Consider the following 11168-nt stretch of genomic DNA (forward strand, 5'->3'; position numbering starts at 1 on the left):
GTTTGCGAGATCTCATGCTGCAGTTCCATTTGCTCCGGTGATCTCAGCAAATCTGGTGACGGGGTTGCTGGAACGAGGGGAGAAGAGGTTTCGAAATCCGAACAAAGAAAAAAGCCCAAAGTGTGTAAGTTTTGCCTGACAGACAGTGTAGCATTGAATAAGCCTGTCTCTATCTCCCCAGGGTGGAGGAGTCGGCGCAAGATATATGCAAGTTGTGCCAAATTGACCATGGGGGTTTGCGCATGTTGAAAGAATCGGAGCCATTGGAAGGTCTCTCGGCTGGCGATGTGGTAAATGTGTCGAGTAGGCTGCAAGGACTGGCCGTATCGTATACCAATCCATCGGCATTGCGAGAAAAACCGTTCTCTGACACGTGAAGTACAAACCTTTCATTATTAGTTACAAGATTCATTTCCCAAAAACATATAATAAAATAAAAGATAAAACTTACTTGGATGTCATGTAGAACAAGCTCCCATTCAAATGCATCCAAAGCCTTAGGACTGAGTATTTTCCGAAACAGCCGAACGAGTCCGCGGGGCCGTTGGCTCATAGCGAGCTTTGCAGCTTGCAGAAGCCGAGATATCGTATCCTCTTCTCCAAAGCACGATGTAGTCTGTATACTTGGAAGTTTTCCCCAGCCCACATCGTAGGAGTAGAAGAGAGGGATCTGTTGCTCCAAGAAATATGGCAGCAATGAAACGGTCACCGCGACGAGGCTGTGAAAGACATCAATCGAACCAAAGGAGAAAATCGAGGACCGAGAAATGAGGTTTTCCATGTCGGCAGGATCGATGTCGACACTTGTCCGAGCACAGAGCACCCATTCCTCCTCATCCTTTGGTCGATCGCAGATTAAGGGATTTGAGAAAAAAAGGGGATCGATCCGGAAGGGTTTGGGGCTGGGTGACTGGCTGAGTTGAATTGTGGGGGAGGAAGTAGTCACAAGAGACTGTTTGGGAGAAGCAGTTGTCGAGACGTGCGACGACATTTACTACGGAAGGTGTATGGGGAGGGTGTATGTAGGGAAGTGGTTGATGAATGCTCCTGCAAAACAAAAAAAACAAAACAATAGATCAGAAAATAGATGCTGTTCAGATTTAAGAAAGAAATCAAATGTAGATTGGACATTTCCGATACAAAAGGGAATCACATTTATTTATACCGACTTTTATAATGGACCGGATGACCAGAAGAGCTGTGCTTACCCCCGGCATACCCGGCATACCCGGCATACCATACCACCTCATTTTATCTCCTCTCTCGTAACCTTTTTTTTTCTTCTTTTTCGGAGACCCAACTCAACCTGTCGAGGTTTCCAGCTGAACAGCTGAAGTCATCACTATTGATGCCGCCACCAAGAGTCTCACCCTTGTCAAGGGTTATTATGGGGACAGTGCCGGCTTTGTATCCTTTGAAGGCTTCTTAGTTGTAGAAAAAGGTACTTGTTGGCAGTGTCGTCTCGGCTTTTCGGTGCACCTTGCCCCAGCCAGCCAAAGGCAATGGCAAGGACACCGGCGACGACGCCACTAATGATCTAATAATGTCAGTATTCCGACTATTCCTTACCACCACACCAATGGCCTACTGTATGCAAGCAGGGTACTGCCCACGGACCACACTGAAATGCATGATACAGACACGGTCTAATAACCTAGAAGAGCAAATGGCATAGTTTGATTCACGACACAAAAATATTACGGCAACACCGGTGCTCCACGGAACACTTACCATACGACCAGATTCCATACGTGCTCGTTTAGCCGGGATGGGCGGCGTCGGTGTGGTTGCTGAGCGTACGTCTTGTGGTGTCGATTCGCGTCCGCGGCTGTTGAAATTGAGTGAGCAAGGAATCTTTCCTTCTCATTTCTGTCACACTTGCGTCCTTGTTGCGTCCCGTCCTTCGTCCGCTCGTTGCTGCAGGTGGCGTTACGCTAGTCCTGCACGCATTCTCATTGCGCTCCCAGGATGATATCAAAGCTCCACCTTCCGGGGCGTTTCTAATAGCGCAATGAATGTGGATACTACACCTTCTTATCCGTTTCAATAGTTGCCCGTGGTTCATGACGGCGAGCGAGAGCAAGAAAAAGGTAGGAGGGCATCACAGATGGCTACATCCTTGCCGTTCTGGATGGTGATGGATTTCACTACACTCGTAAGAAAGAGAGCCTCTATACGGCGGCTGATTGGGGAACGGCATTGATTATTTAATACTCTTTCCTCCATTCCATTTTGACTTTGGTCAACGTCGGAAGACCAAACATTAAAAATATCGACAAGATATCAACTGCACCAGAACCGACACCAGTTGCTCCATTTATCCCCAAGAAAGAAACCGCTACACCCTTGTGCATGATCGGTACTTCATCTGATGTACCGCCACACGCATGCCCTGCAACAAGAGCCATACTTGCCTTACACATTGCGAAGAATGCTCTAATCTTTGTACTCTCGATAAATTACAGGTTAAACGTACTGATGAAAGTGGCCGCAACTTGTCTTCTGCTTTTTCTATGATACACGAGCGTAAAATCGTTGATTGAGAAGGTCAGCTTTGCGAATGCGATTGACTCGGACACGATGCGTGGAGTTGAATTTGGCATGTAATCGCCTAAAAATTACGGTGTATATAGGGCGTCTCTTTTTTTACAGGGGGGGTTTTTTTTTCTCATGGTCGGATAGATGCATCACGCCAAGAATTCCAGTTTTGTTATCGTTCGGGTTAAGCGTTCTATTTGGGTCCCGTTCGCATTCCATTGAGGACAAAGCCTCTGCCCCCTGATTTCTTGCGGAGTGGAAATGGAGGGGAAAAAGGAATGACACCCGGCCAGCTATAGACTAGTCTTATTGCCACTACCGTCTGGTAAGGCCCACAAGACTCGAAGGATGTGGAAGCTGGACTGAAGCTTAGACACGGGCCGTCGTCCTAGCCGATGGAAGCAAGCGCTTTTCGCTGCCGAAATCAAGCAACTGGCTTTTGTGGAGACACATTCCATCGCCCCCACGTAAAACAGGGACTCTCCGTACACCCCAACCTACTCTTCCACGATGACCTGGAGAGGCTGTTGTCGGTACAGTGAGCTGGCCATTTGGACATCGTTGCCGGTCCGTTGCAGTGGCTGCAACTATGGCTGCAACTTCGGCTCCGCGGTTTGTACGCTAGCAAAGTCTGTCCATGTTTCCCCCACCCGAAATGTTGCCGCAGGTTGCGTCACGCTAGTCCCGCACGCGCTCTGCAGCCTTGGTGCCGTCTAGTGAGCGCAATAAGAATGTGTGCAGGACTAGCGTACGAGCTAGGGATGTTTCATTGGTTGATGGGCGGGCCCAAGCCCACAATGCTGTCGGCAAAGCGATGATACGTCTAGAATGAAAGTCTTTGAATTGGTGACTTACTCGACGACACGTTGGAACAATATACGTGGCCCAGGGCGTAAATAAGATACACGCAATTATCAGAGGAAAAACAGTCATGTAGCTGGGCATGAAGGCACCTGCACTTAGAATTTTACGTGAGTGTAAATTTCAGAGGTTGTCTTCGAAAGTTACATATAGGAAACATGTACGACCACATTGCAGTCACAATGAAGCTGTTCACATACCGAACACGATTCACTCGATATGAGCAGTATGACAACTAACGAGGAAACCCCGTTGCTTGAACAGGGCGGGAAACGGCCACGCAGCTCAGGGCTGAACGCTAGAAGAGTAATTGGCCTCTTCTTTTGTTGCAGTTCTACATTCGCTCAAGTCTGGTTTGAGATTGTTCTCTTACCGCGACTCCTAGCGACCGCACCAATAGATACGGGACTATTCGTCGGTCTTGTTGTTCCAATGATTTTCGACAAAATGGCGGACTTGATTTGGATTATGTTTGCAACACTTCTCGAGCCATATATCTTCGAAACATTGCACGGGATACCCCTCGGGACCTTTGAACGAGACGCTTTACGGAAATGCTCCGCTGTCATCACAGTGCTCCGGCTCTGCTTTACAAAGCTACCGGTAGTTGTTATATCTCTTTCTTGGGCCCTGTCCCGGCCTTTTGGCACCATGCTTGCTCCGTTTACTAGCTTTGCACTGCTCGGTATAAACGTGCTTATCCGCGTTCTACTTGGCCAAAATAAAACTGCAAAAGACGAGTGGGAGCAATCCATACAACGAGTTACATCTTGGTCGGTACTGGTTTTATCCTCTCTGCGACTATCATTAGCTAACATTTGTCTAGCACTGCGTCGAATACATTGGGATACCAACAATCCCACAAAGCCCTATTTCGTTCCCGAATTAAAAAATGGCTGTTCAACACGTTCCGGACGGTGATTTGGGCTCTTTTACTGGCCGGCATCTGCCATACGGCCGCGAAAGACCTTACCGCAGCGATGCTCGCCAAGCTTCTGAAAGAGTTAATAAGTGTCGATGCGAATATTGACAAGTTTTGGAGGAGCTATGTACCGGCGAAAAAATTGCTTGTTCTTGTAAGAGAAGTAAGGAGAAAGGAAAGACAGGTATAAAAAGATGCGCCCAGAACAGTGGAGGCGCAGAATACGCATATTTTATGATTTTGTCTCCCTATGGCTGTTTGTCAATCTTCTTCTATCTTCTCTGTCGACCATCAGACATGTAACCGGCACTTGATTACAAGACTGCACCTAACGTGGGTCTCATTGAGTGTAAAAAATCTCGTACTTCATAAGTAGATTCTTCTTCCTCCTCCTCTTCCTAATCCCAGTCTTCAGGAGACAGTATGAATCAAATATCCCTCTCTGCATATTCACGCAAAGTGTTCAGGCACAACCTGACCTGATTACCAAGAAAGCGATCTGCAACATTTTTGGTCACATCAAGTAATGAGCTGAGTTCCTCTATTCTGTCCCTGAATTGCCCCATATCCATATTGATAGGGGCATTACTGCGTAGGGTAAAGTCCGAATCACCCTTGCTGCACATCAGTGTTTTACATAGACGTAGGAGGTGTAGAACTCACAAAAAAATAACTCCCTGCAAAAACTTCTTTATGATCGACACTATCTGACAGATTTTGGATAAATGACATCAATGAATGTGCTGCAACTTGTCTGAACGTGCAAGGTTGATCGCGGAAAACTGAGGTCGAGATCGAGTAGGGGCCTCTCTTATACACTAGAACTGTGTGCATTCATAATGCGCACAGGACTAGCGTGACTAGCGTGATCCAACCTTCAGCAGCCCACATTAAAATAGTGACTTGTCAACCCCTGGCCACATATTTCGTCGGCCTTACCCGCGGTGCTGGGCCCCTTCTTTTTTCATACCTTCTTCAGTCTTCCCGCATTGCATTGCTTGTCCAGGTTGTTTTTATCTTTCTCGACATTCTCAGCCAACATTATACTGACAGCAGACAAAACAGCTTTCACCTCTCAACGCTGCAATTCATATCGCCATTTCTCTCATTCGCACGGCCCTCCTTGCCTCCCAATATGTGTGAATTCGTCAACCGTGAGTTACGGCCACCTCAAAAAGAACCTCAATGACGTCGACATACCGTAATGGCCATAAAAGCTTACACAATAGAAAACTTAGTCTCAACCACCAAGTCCAGTGTATGGTTACTGCCCTCTACCGACCCTTCCGGCGTGCCCGGAGACGTCTCCATGTTTACCTCTGTCGAGTCAAATTCCGCTGCGCCGACTATCTCTACTGGTATTACCGGCCAACACGACCTCGAGCCGAATCGCTGGGGATTCCTCTTTCCCTCCGGAGACGTCAATACTGCCTCGATGGGCGCCGAGTCGTCTGTTGCCACTGGCACCTCATATCAACCTTCCTGCGCTAGAGGTCGCAGTATGGAGCCGTCCGTCTCGAAGTCCGCAGCAGCTGTGGCCTTTGCTAACGACGGCTTTTATACAGCACACCAGCCGATCAATAGCATTGACAACCTCTTGTCCCAATGTGATATACGTACAGGCCGAGTTCCTGCCGCTACTCCTTTCTGGGACAGTGATGTGTCTATTTTACCAGCGTCCCCAGGCTGTTCCTTAGCCTTTCCGGAGAAATACCTGCCGACCGACGATGACCTCGACTCGGACCCGGAACTACCGACATTGCTCTTCTCTCCTGCAAAAACACCGCATTATAACAGGGTAAGTAGAGGTTGTTCGGCTGTGCTTGAGTTTTGGGCGAGCACTGATTGCTTTCTTTTTTAGTACAATACGCCTTTTGGACACCCGGCAAAGAACTGTCCACAGACTGGCCAACATCCTTTTCAAGACTGGTTTACAACAACGCGGCACATGGTTGCGGCAGCTCAAAAATCATCATAACCAGCCCAGAACCCAAAGCTATACTCCCATTTATTTAAGAGTGAAGTAGCTATTCCGGAGAAAGAGCTGCCAGCATGCGAGTGGAGTTCCACCAGTCCGGGCAGCGAGCGCGCTCGCAGCATCCTGTCGCCGCATATCGCCATTGACCATAATGGCGGCGCGGTACACGGTGCGGTGGACGCCGCGTCAGCTGACCTTTGTCCCAGCCTTCGCCTAGATGTCGCCATCCTCCCCCATTCAGAGCCGAGCCACCTGCAATCATGACCCAGCTCGTCCTCATGGCCCAACAGTTGCGGGGTAGGAGTCCGTTGAGGATTTTTGCCTGCGGTCTTTGCGACTGCCGTTTCCGCCGTCAGGGGCATTTAAATCGTCACTACTATTCGCGGCATACACATGTCAGGCCATTCAACTGCCACAAGTGCCATAAGAGAAGTTCGCCCGTTCTGATACGTTTACTCTTCACGTACGTGCCCACAGTTGACCGTTAACACACAACATGTTGCGATGTTGCGGTCTCGTGGGTCCCGTGGTAAAAAGTAGCATCTCGTAGTAAGTTAAGCAGCTCATAACGGCGGATATGCTCCGTGTGCAATAGGCAACACAGGCGCAAACGGACTAAGAAAATATTATACTAAACGTGTCGGTATGAATGCACTGCGTGGCCATGGCACAACTGTCGCTAGGGTGGCTGACCAGGGGGGCGGCTCAGGCCGCCAGGCTTCTGATCAAATTCACTAAAAGATAAAGGTAGCGCATGGCCAGTGAGATTACGAGAAATGATTACCAACAGATCACTTGTATATCCTCCAGCAAGAGGAGGACATGTAGGATCACGGTGAGGCACAATTACATACCAAATTAATAGCATCTTCTAGTTGTTCGAATACAACTTGTCAATCGGATGATTCCACGAAACGGCTTCCCTCATCCAGCATAGGAATTATACCTTGGCGCCCTGCTCGAGTTTCCAACATGTGCAGTACATTTGGCCAAAGTGATCCGAGAGCAATGAAATAGAATTGACGGCTGTTGACCGACTCCCACAATTGCGTCGCCTTTAGGCGTAAATCCTCTGCGTCGTCCCGGCAAAGGCGGAAGGCAACCTCGCTTTGTGAATATGTCGTGATTATTTGCGCGAAGCCAGGTTCCTTCCAGATCGATTCTGCAAGAGTCGCTGCATCCTTCCAAGCCAAATATGCCTTCTCAACGTCTCCGTTGATATGGTAGGCCATGGCCAGGCCACAGTGAACAACAAATCTGTTGTGCTGAGACAACAATCCTGCAGCTGCCCCCAATTGTTCTTTTAGGGTCTGAAACTTAGAGAGTGTGTTATCGATAGCTGCGGCATCAATCTGCCGTCCTTCTTTCCAAGTCCAGAGGATTTCCATAAGGTGACAGTTGGCCAAGGCCAGCATTAAACGCCTTCCATTCCCACGACGTAACGAATTAAACATTGAAAACCCGTCGATGGTAACATCCAGATCAACGATGGCATTGTGGCAAAGTCCAATCTCGCTCTGCGTCTCGGCGATGTGAGGCATTAATCTCCACAATATTCGAGATCCGAACTTGTGCGCTTCTTCTCGTATTTGACCGAAAAGATGCAGAGCTTCTCGGAACTTGCCCTCAAAGCGAAGGCTTTTAGCAATGAGAAACTTGCCCTCTAAAAGAACGATTTTCTCCTGGTGCGATGGGTGGCTGTCATCCAATGGTACAAACCGGTTCACTTCTGCAATAACTTCCTCTGTGTTTGCCGACTTGTCCAGTAGGACTTGTGCCTGGTGTATCCGGAACTGACCCAGCCAAGAATTCGTGCGCGCATCAATTCCAGGCTGCGACGATAAACTGTATGGGAGTGGCGTATAGCGGTTGAGTAGTCTGGACAGAGCAGTTCCGCGAAAGTTTATTCGCAAAAGGTAGAGAGGGTTGCCAAGAACATGTGCAATCTGCTCAGCAGCGTTAAGAGCAGTTTCCTTCCAAACGGGGTCCGTAAACTGGGAAGACGAGTAAAGAGTCTCGAAAGCAAGTTCAAGAAGTTCTGCTGTCGGCTGCTGGAGCTCCCAAAGGTACGGCAAAAGGTGGCTGAGGATTGGTATCATGGACAGGCCTCTCTGTGTGAATCTTGGCCGGTTAGCAGGCTATCCGAAGAATGTAGTGAAGCTAAAGTAACTTACAAAAGCGGTTCCATGAAGCTATCTTTTGGAAACGCGTAAAGTATGGCCGTTAAAGCCATGATTCGATACTCCTTCGCCCACGATCTCACGCGCGTGATATACGACTGCAGCTCCGGTCGTACGACAAGAGTTTTTCTCATGGCTTGGACTGGTATATACGACTGCAGAGTCTGTTGTGCGAATAGCGTATGGGTCTCGGCTTTGACAGCACCACATTCGATGAGCGTCAGAATCGCTTGTTCACAGCGCTGGGTGCTTTCGAAGGCACCGGTCAGCTTTGACTTTTGCAGTCGGAGTTCACCGTCAGAGCCCCATGATCGTGACTCGCATGCGCCCAGAAGAAAGTATTCTGGCACATCACCCCCTGCAAATGAGATGACCTTCAAAACCTGCAAAGCATCACTTGTGTCGAGTCGACCGAAAAAATGTGACGGGTATGCCGATGCTGGGGGATTGGCAGGCCACATGTCTCGACCGTGCAAAGAAGAAAGCTGTTTATGAGAAGTCCATGGGCCAAAACTCAGTTGTACGACTGTGGCCTTTTCCGAATATGTGAGACGATTAAAAGTATCATTTGGTATTTGTGACAGCCGGTCGTGGCCGAGGAGCGATAAAAATCGCCGTTTAGAATCCGGCTGGTTAGGCGGCAGTGGAGTTGGTAGTGATCTGTGGTAAAGCTGGACGGTTTTCCATAGCTGTGGAGAAGGAGAGTTTGGAGAGCTCGGTGTCTTACGTCTTTGGACCTCGTCTTTGATGCAGCTCAGAGCCAACTCACATTGGAACATTAGATGTACCAAGTCGTCGCTATCAAGTTGAAACAATGCAGCTCTATCAACGAACCAAGCATCCTGCCAAGGCGGGATCGAAACTTTGAGGAACGAGCACATGGAGTTGGGAATGAAAGGAATGTTCAAAGGATATGTTGCTTTCAAATGAGAATTTTTTTTTCGTAAAAAGAAAGCCCAGTCCGCATTTATTTCACGGGAACAGTACGAGCCGACTCAATGGACCAAGACACATCACCAACCCCTCAACGGCTCGGAGGATCTATTATACGGTTGCAAAGGCAACGTAGGTGTGGGTGACAGAGGCGCGGGCCGCTTTCAAAACGTAGAGCCAATCAAGATAAAGGAAAGAAAATCATAAACGGAATAATATACGTTATAATCACAGAATAAACAAAGAAGGGAAAGATTATACGGTATATAATCTTTAATATATAATTATTATTATTCGCCTTTCTCAACCACTTTTAACTATTAACGTCTAGTTAGACAGAACCCTTATAAAGAAAAAACTACTATAAATGTATCCATAAACATTTACCAAGTACTGAGAGTGTATAACGTAGTACAGGGTGACAAGTCTATAAAGGAATAAGTACCTAAGGCTAAAATAAGGTGACCGTAAGTATGGCTCAGTGAAGGAAAAGAATAAAAAGATGATAAGAATATAAGTATACTTAAGTTCTCGACACTTTCGTTTAAACGACTATTCTACGATACGTGACCGTTTACGAAAGGATTCTTATATGTTTTATTAAAGTGGAGAAGGTTGTAGAGTTTTAATAGAGTTTTTTTAAGTCCCGTCGTTAGTCGTTTTAAAGTGTATAAGTAACCGATAATAAAACTTACCCGAACCTTTCTTTTCGTTTAATGAACGATTAAGACTTTAATAAAACCTTTAACCTTTCTCGGTTACTTAAGTAAGTTTAATATATAATAAATGATTGTTAATTTTGTAAACTATTTATATAAATTTAAGGTCGGAGAAAAGGTTTAATATAATCGTTATATAGTTTAGTAAAACGGTACGTAACTTAACGTAATATTAAACTTTTATAAAAGGAGTTTACTTATAATATTTACTAAACGACGATAAAAATATTTTTTTCGTTTTTATTAGTAAATATTATAATATATTATTAATAAATAAAAAACTTTATAAGAAATAAATAATAATAACGTATAAAAGAATAGTAATTTAAAGTAAGTCGGTTAAAAAAAATAAGGTTAAAAAATAAAAGAAATAAATATAAAGGATAAATAAAAATACGGTTTAAATATCGTTAATATTTATTTTTATAAACGTTAAGTTTTAAAGTACGGGTACCGACGTAATAATACGACGTTACGATAACGTCGTCGTAAACGGTCCGGTTTAACCGAGACGTAATAAAAAACGGGGTCGGTTAAACGTAATAACGGTTTAAACTTAAAAATATATCGGTAAAAGTAAACGGGTAGTGTTTTAAAGGTTTTATTAAGATTAAAAGTGTATTAAACGGTTTAAAAAGACGGTTATATATTATATAAACCGAGTATTAAGTTAACTCGTCGAATATTACGTTAATAAATTTATAAATACTATTATTTAAGTTAAAGTAGTTAATAGTATACTTTAATAATTATTTAAAATATTTTAAATCTTAATTACTTTATTTTATAAGACTTATACCGTATTACGGACTTTTATAATATTTTTAACTATTTTTTATAAAACTACGGTGTTATTAAATACTTAGTTTTATAAAGTTTATAAAGTTTATTAAATCGATATTAACGTATTAATAAAAACCACTTCCGTTTTTACTTAAAAAGTATCGGTTTATTTTTAAATTACCGTATTAATAAAAAATAACGACTTTTAAGTTAAAACGGTGGTTTTTTAAAGTTTATTTAACGGTATAAAAGAC

This window comes from Sporothrix brasiliensis (assembly GCF_000820605.1).
Source record: "Sporothrix brasiliensis 5110 chromosome Unknown Cont14, whole genome shotgun sequence".
In the NCBI taxonomy this organism is placed as follows: Eukaryota; Fungi; Ascomycota; class Sordariomycetes; order Ophiostomatales; family Ophiostomataceae; genus Sporothrix; species Sporothrix brasiliensis.